Genomic DNA, 8,497 nt, shown 5'->3' with positions numbered 1-8,497 from the left:
GTTTTATCTGTTATCACTGTGGAGCTCCAACCGATGGAGTAAATTTTCAAACGTTTGACCTGTTTCAATGAGGATGATAAAAATGTTACTGAAAGAGTGATGAAATTGCAAGAATTTTTTTTATACGTATTACGGAAAAGAAAAATACACCTTATTGTCGAGTTTGTCGATGGATGAAATACTTTGTTCATCCTTCCATGTGTTCCATTTATCTTCAAAGTCTGTTATCTAAAATTTATTGCATAAGAATAGTGAGAATAACTATCACCCCATTTATATCTAACATAAAAGCATAAAATAAATGATTAAGTATAACTTACTTTCATGTTGAAGCAAGTTTCAACATTCTTTCGTCTCAACTCCTTACATAATTGAAAGATTTCATCGTGTTTTAGTTTGGCTGTATATTAAAGCAAAAGAAAATTATATTTAGTTATTATATATCTACTAGCGTTCAGACGGGCACTCCCGTGCCCGTCTGCCCGCTTTTTTTAATGCACACAGCAGAGAAAAATAAATATTTATTTTTCTTTTTATGAGGCATAGGTCGCATTAAAGCACAATATTATTATATTTTGAAAATGGTAAATAAAGATATTCAAAATTATATCGAAGCATGCAGAGTAATATTGATATTGTGCAATCAATGACGTTCTTTAAGAGGAATGCCGAACATGTAATCTCTATTCGAAGTATTTTCTTTTTCTCTGCAATTGTTTTCCGTAGTAAAGAAAAAATGTAAGACTCTTAAATTAGAATTTTTTTAGAGAAAAAGATAGTAAAATTAATAGTAAGTTGTGTAATATAGCTTTTGCTTACCTTATAAAGATTCGAATCAATTCTTCGTACATCCGTTTATCAATGCGCTCTTGAGATTTAAAAAACTACAAATACATGACGAAATGTCATATTATAAAAGAAATGCATTCAGAACATATGACTCATTTGAATATAATATGGTTTATTGCGACACAAATAATACCTGGAGAATGGAGATACTTTGATTTAGTCTAGATTTGGTAGAACAACAGTTATGACTTGTTTCCGAATTACCTGGATTTCTGTTAAATAAGGAAAACAATGGACTTAGTAAATATATATGGTTTTATTTACATAAACCACAAATAGCAGTTAAATTCATGTATTCAAAAATAAAAAACCTCTCCATCCTTTGAGATATTATTTCTCTTTTCACCATTTTCCAAAGTTGTGTTTTATCTGTTATCACTGTGGAGCTCCAACTGATGGAGTAAATTTTCAAACGTTTGACCTGTTTCAATGAGGATGACAAAAATGTTACTGAAAGAGTGATGAAATTGCAAGAATTTTTTTTATACGTATTACGGAAAAGAAAAATACACCTTATTGTCGAGTTTGTCGATGGATGAAATACTTTGTTCATCCTTCCATGTGTTCCATTTATCTTCAAAGTCTGTTATCTAAAATTTATTGCATAAGAATAGTGAGAATAACTATCACCCCATTTATATCTAACATAAAAGCATAAAATAAATGATTAAGTATAACTTACTTTCATGTTGAAGCAAGTTTCAACATTCTTTCGTCTCAACTCCTTACATAATTGAAAGATTTCATCGTGTTTTAGTTTGGCTGTATATTAAAGCAAAAGAAAATTATATTTAGTTATTATATATCTACTAGCGTTCAGACGGGCACTCCCGTGCCCGTCTGCCCGCTTTTTTTAATGCGCACAGCAGAGAAAAATAAATATTTATTTTTCTTTTTATGAGGCATAGGTCGCATTAAAGCACAATATTATTATATTTTGAAAATGGTAAATAAAGATATTCAAAATTATATCGAAGCATGCAGAGTAATATTGATATTGTGCAATCAATGACGTTCTTTAAGAGGAATGCCGAACATGTAATCTCTATTCGAAGTATTTTCTTTTTCTCTGCAATTGTTTTCCGTAGTAAAGAAAAAATGTAAGACTCTTAAATTAGAATTTTTTTAGAGAAAAAGATAGTAAAATTAATAGTAAGTTGTGTAATATAGCTTTTGCTTACCTTATAAAGATTCGAATCAATTCTTCGTACATCCGTTTATCAATGCGCTCTTGAGATTTAAAAAACTACAAATACATGACGAAATGTCATATTATAAAAGAAATGCATTCAGAACATATGACTCATTTGAATATAATATAGTTTATTGCGACACAAATAATACCTGGAGAATGGAGATACTTTGATTTAGTCTAGATTTGGTAGAACAACAGTTATGACTTGTTTCCGAATTACCTGGATTTCTGTTAAATAAGGAAAACAATGGACTTAGTAAATATATATGGTTTTATTTACATAAACCACAAATAGCAGTTAAATTAATGTATTCAAAAATAAAAAACCTCTCCATCCTTTGAGATATTATTTCTCTTTTCACCATTTTCCAAAGTTGTGTTTTATCTGTTATCACTGTGGAGCTCCAACTGATGGAGTAAATTTTCAAACGTTTGACCTGTTTCAATGAGGATGACAAAAATGTTACTGAAAGAGTGATGAAATTGCAAGAATTTTTTTTATACGTATTACGGAAAAGAAAAATACACCTTATTGTCGAGTTTGTCGATGGATGAAATACTTTGTTCATCCTTCCATGTGTTCCATTTATCTTCAAAGTCTGTTATCTAAAATTTATTGCATAAGAATAGTGAGAATAACTATCACCCCATTTATATCTAACATAAAAGCATAAAATAAATGATTAAGTATAACTTACTTTCATGTTGAAGCAAGTTTCAACATTCTTTCGTCTCAACTCCTTACATAATTGAAAGATTTCATCGTGTTTTAGTTTGGCTGTATATTAAAGCAAAAGAAAATTATATTTAGTTATTATATATCTACTAGCGTTCAGACGGGCACTCCCGTGCCCGTCTGCCCGCTTTTTTTAATGCGCACAGCAGAGAAAAATAAATATTTATTTTTCTTTTTATGAGGCATAGGTCGCATTAAAGCACAATATTATTATATTTTGAAAATGGTAAATAAAGATATTCAAAATTATATCGAAGCATGCAGAGTAATATTGATATTGTGCAATCAATGACGTTCTTTAAGAGGAATGCCGAACATGTAATCTCTATTCGAAGTATTTTCTTTTTCTCTGCAATTGTTTTCCGTAGTAAAGAAAAAATGTAAGACTCTTAAATTAGAATTTTTTTAGAGAAAAAGATAGTAAAATTAATAGTAAGTTGTGTAATATAGCTTTTGCTTACCTTATAAAGATTCGAATCAATTCTTCGTACATCCGTTTATCAATGCGCTCTTGAGATTTAAAAAACTACAAATACATGACGAAATGTCATATTATAAAAGAAATGCATTCAGAACATATGACTCATTTGAATATAATATAGTTTATTGCGACACAAATAATACCTGGAGAATGGAGATACTTTGATTTAGTCTAGATTTGGTAGAACAACAGTTATGACTTGTTACCGAATTACCTGGATTTCTGTTAAATAAGGAAAACAATGGACTTAGTAAATATATATGGTTTTATTTACATAAACCACAAATAGCAGTTAAATTCATGTATTCAAAAATAAAAAACCTCTCCATCCTTTGAGATATTATTTCTCTTTTCACCATTTTCCAAAGTTGTGTTTTATCTGTTATCACTGTGGAGCTCCAACTGATGGAGTAAATTTTCAAACGTTTGACCTGTTTCAATGAGGATGACAAAAATGTTACTGAAAGAGTGATGAAATTGCAAGAATTTTTTTTATACGTATTACGGAAAAGAAAAATACACCTTATTGTCGAGTTTGTCGATGGATGAAATACTTTGTTCATCCTTCCATGTGTTCCATTTATCTTCAAAGTCTGTTATCTAAAATTTATTGCATAAGAATAGTGAGAATAACTATCACCCCATTTATATCTAACATAAAAGCATAAAATAAATGATTAAGTATAACTTACTTTCATGTTGAAGCAAGTTTCAACATTCTTTCGTCTCAACTCCTTACATAATTGAAAGATTTCATCGTGTTTTAGTTTGGCACCGTTGCTGGGGATCAATTTCGTCAAATTTCGTACCCTCTTGTTATATCGTTTAGACTTAGGTTATTACCTGTCGGTCAATGCGAAGGACTCGTAGCACCGAAAGCTTAGTAGATCCTCTGGAAGAACCTGAACGTTACGTTCGCACACGTTTATTTTTCCATAAAATTAGGAGAGCTATGGTCGAAGATCAAAATCAAAGACCTCTTAAGGATTTCTCCGAACCATCCAACGAAGAACCTAGTTCTAGTATATTAAACCCAACCATCCTAGCTAATAATTTCAAACTTAAACTATCCCTGTTGCAACTAGTGCAACAGAGACAATTCGCAGGTCTTGCTACTGAGAATCCAAACCTACATTTAAAAATCTTTCTCCAATTAGCAGACACTTTTAAAACCAATAGAGCTTCTCCTGAGGCAATCCGTTTAAGATTATTCCCTTTCTCCCTCAGAGATAAAGCCCTATCATGGTTAGATTCCCTTCCACAAAATTCCATAACAACTTGGGAAAACCTTAGAAAAGTATTCCTTGCTAGATACTTTCCCCCAAGTAAGTCCGCCGTTCTTCGAAACCAAATAACCAGATTTACCCAAAATCAAGGAGAATCACTGTTCGAAGCTTGGGAGAGATATAAAGAGCTGTTAAGAGCATGCCCACATCATGGTTTAGAAAATTGGTTAATCATTCAGACCTTCTATAATGGACTTCACTATAACACTAAGATGACCATCGACACTGCCGCAGGCGGTGCACTGATGAACAATCCTTCTCCTGAAGCTAGTGCCCTCATCAAAGATATGGCTCAAAACCATCAATCATGGGGAGTTGAACGAGCGACTGTTGAGAAGAAGGAAGCCCAAGGAGGAGTACATGAGTTAAGCCCTATAGACATGATGCAAGCTAAAATGGACGCGTTAGCCCTCAAGGTCGAGCATATGTGCATAAACCTGAATACTGCAGTTGCAGTTTCGTTGGATTGTGAGATATGTGGAACCAAAGGACACCAATCCGCAGAATGAAGTCTCTTAAATGAAACCAACTCTGAGAAAGTGAACTATGCCCAAGGGAACCCATATTCGAATACCTACAACCCTGGATGGAGGAATCACCCGAACTTCTCCTATAAGAACAATAACCCTATCGAAAATATTGCACCTCTGAGACAACCAGGTTACCAAGCCCCAAGACCAAATCAACCTATGCAACTTGTGCCACTAAAGCCGAGCCTTGAGAAAATTATGGAAAATTTTTATCACTGCTTAAACCCAACAAAACAAAAAGTTCATGAACCAGAACATTCACGTTAACGAACTGATTACGCTGTTAGGAACCAAGGTTGACCAAATAGTTACTCACAATAAGATGCTTGAAACCCAGATCTCACAGGTAGCCTTAAACCAAGCCCCCCAGACTACACCTGGAGGACAGTTCCCTAGACAACCTCAACAGAATCCGAGAGGACAAGCCAATGCTGTTACCCTACGAAGTGGGACCGCTTATAATGAGCCATTTAACCCAAGATTGAGTGAACCCAAAACTTCTAAGGAATATACCGAACCCACAGACGAAGTGAAGGAACCAGAGGAATCTGAAAAACAGGAAGGTCAGGAAAAAGGAGAAGAACCTAAAGACAAAACTTATGTACCACCCCCGCCATACAAACCACCGATACCATATCCGCAAAGACTAAAACAAACCCAGATCAATAACCAGTATCAGAAATTCATTAAGGTTATAGAAAAACTTCACGTAGAAATCCCTTTCATAGAAGCCATCACCCAAATACCTTCTTATGCAAAGTTTCTCAAAGACATCCTTACCAACAAACATAGACTCGACGATCCGAAGCCCTTGGAATGCAATTCTATTTCCAAAAATAAGTTAGCCAAAAAAGATAAAGATCCTGGAAATTTCTCCATTCCTTGTATTTTGGGAAGTCATGTCATCGAAAAAGCTTTTTTAGACTTAGGAGCTAGTGTGAGCTTAATTCCTTTAGAAGTTCGTGAGAGGTTAAACTTAGGAGAATTACAACCTACTAAGATGTCACTTCAACTAGCCGATAGATCTGTTAAGTATCCGATAGGCATATTAGAAGATGTCCCTGTTAGGATAAGTCAGTTATTTATCCCTACTGATTTTGTTGTCATGGATATTAAAGAGGATAATGATATACCAATCCTTTTAGGGAGACCATTCTTATCAACTGCAGAAGCCATAATAATGTCAAAAGGGGAAAGTTGACCTTTGAGGTGGGTGATGTAACACCCATTTTTCTACCCCAAAATACTTAACATATAATCAGAGTAAATAAGCACGCATTTAACAAAAGGGCGTCACATCGACGTTTTCAAAAACTAAAAGCTTTCAAAAACCAAACATCAATATACAATACACCTGGTCATTTAAAATAACACATTTCAATTATCATGAATATTCGGGAATATGCGTTCGCAGCGGAAAATAATGAATACTCATGCATTTCATCAAATGATCCATGTCCCATACCATGATCATCTCTCAATAATCTCTTCAAAATAAACTAAAACCATAATCAGAATATTTGGCACTATGGCCTCTCAACAGCAATTGCAAATAAGCATGTTCACAAGTAATAACATAATACTTATCCAAATAGGATACGAGTTCAATACTACTAATCTACCCAGTGTTACATGACCAGAGCATTGACTCATTACCTAGTCTTCAAACTAAAATACGGATACTCTCCGGCTAATCTCGAGCGAGCTACCGTCCACTTACTTCAGCAATACTACTCCTGAGTATCTGCGCGATACCCATATAAAGGTAAAATTCAAATAGAAAGGGTGAGAATTCAAATCATTATGAAGAAGTATAATCAAGCACAATGATTAAATCAATAATTAAAGAATTCATCACACTTCGTATAACCATGTAAATAATATTCATCAACATTTATTTCACATGTTTCAAACATCTATCAACACGCAAGAAGTATAATATTAAAATCCAATACTATATTCCCAAATATACACATAACTACAATTATCACATAATCACATATTTTGTCAAGTTATGTACTCAAATATCACCAAACTCGATCACCATATTTCATACACCCATCACAATCACAACAATGCATACACGCGATGATCACAAAACTCTAATGTGACTCAATGCAAGACATGTGACTCTATGCATGCGGTACCTCAATGTGAACCCAACGTTTCACCGCTTTCCGATTCAATATCTAGAATCCAAGCCACGCTTTCGATCCGGACAAGATCAAAGCCACTACCACGCCTATTTCCAATTAAGGATCAACGTGTGCTACATCTACCACGCCTATTTCCAATTAAGGATCAACGTGTGCTACGTCCATTTCCAATTAAGGATCACCGTCTATGTGAACCCACAATTTCACCGCTTCCACTATGAAGCCGACCATGCCATGAATGAATGTACAAATACTAACAACATATGCAATTAAGATCATCTCTACCATCTTAACATTCCACATATCACCATAATTCAAGTCTCTATGAATTATCCACCAATGGTACATATACACATTCATAACAAATACACCATTCACATAATATGCAATTAAGATCATCTCTACCATCTTAAAATTCATAACAAATACACCATTCACATAATATGCAATTAAGATCATCTCTACCATCAAAACATTCATAACAAATACACCATTCACATAATATGCAATTAAGATTATCTCTACCATCTTAACATTCATAACAAATACACCATTCACATAATATGCAATTAAGATCATCTCTACCATCTTAATATTCATAACAAATACACCATTCACATGATATCTATTAGAGTCACCTTTCTAATGCTTTAAACCCCAACCCAAAATGTTTCACGAGTTGAAAGTTATGAATAAAACAGTGCACGAATGCGTTACTAAAAAGTTGTTGTTTTTCTAAATTTTCCAACATAATTTTCATCTTTTTCAACCCCAAAAACATCCATGAAATAATCTCCAAAATTAATTTATTCCTGAAACAAAGTTATATCCTTCTGTTTCAGATATCCAACGCTTCAAACGGCACTCGATTTGGACTTACGGATCAAAAGTTATGACCAAAACGATTCCGACCGAAAAACATAAAAAAAGGCTCGCGATTGCGACGGACAAAATGCAGAATTTTCTGCGGTTTTCATCGTTGGAGGACTTTCGGACCTCCGATTTCGATTTCGTAAATAGCCAAACGTTCAGAAAATTATAACTCATATAATACTCTAAGTATATAACGTTAATTTGCAGTTTTAACACAATCAAATCACCAAAAATCAAGAATACTCATCAAAACCTAACAATTTCCACAACCATACAAAATTAGGGATTTTAACCTAAACATGCTTCTACCCATTGACCCAATCATACTAACCCATAATAATAAGGATTCCCCCCTTACCTCTTCAATTTCCTGGAAACCCTAGCTTATCTC

At 33.7% G+C, this 8,497-nt stretch overlaps 1 non-coding gene across 1 annotated transcript; it reads right to left on the bottom strand.

The window, feature by feature from the left end:
- Positions 1-4,597: 4,597 nt before the first annotated feature.
- On the bottom strand, positions 4,598-4,704 carry LOC127089166 (small nucleolar RNA R71). Its single transcript, XR_007790938.1, has one exon. It is a non-coding gene; the product is annotated as a small nucleolar RNA R71 (small nucleolar RNA).
- Between the last annotated feature and the right edge of the window lie 3,793 nt (positions 4,705-8,497).

Source organism: Lathyrus oleraceus, chromosome 5 (assembly GCF_024323335.1).
Source record: "Lathyrus oleraceus cultivar Zhongwan6 chromosome 5, CAAS_Psat_ZW6_1.0, whole genome shotgun sequence".
Classification (NCBI taxonomy): domain Eukaryota; kingdom Viridiplantae; phylum Streptophyta; class Magnoliopsida; order Fabales; family Fabaceae; genus Lathyrus; species Lathyrus oleraceus.
Note: the sequence above shows the minus strand (reverse complement) of the source record. Positions and strands in the feature narration are given on the sequence as shown.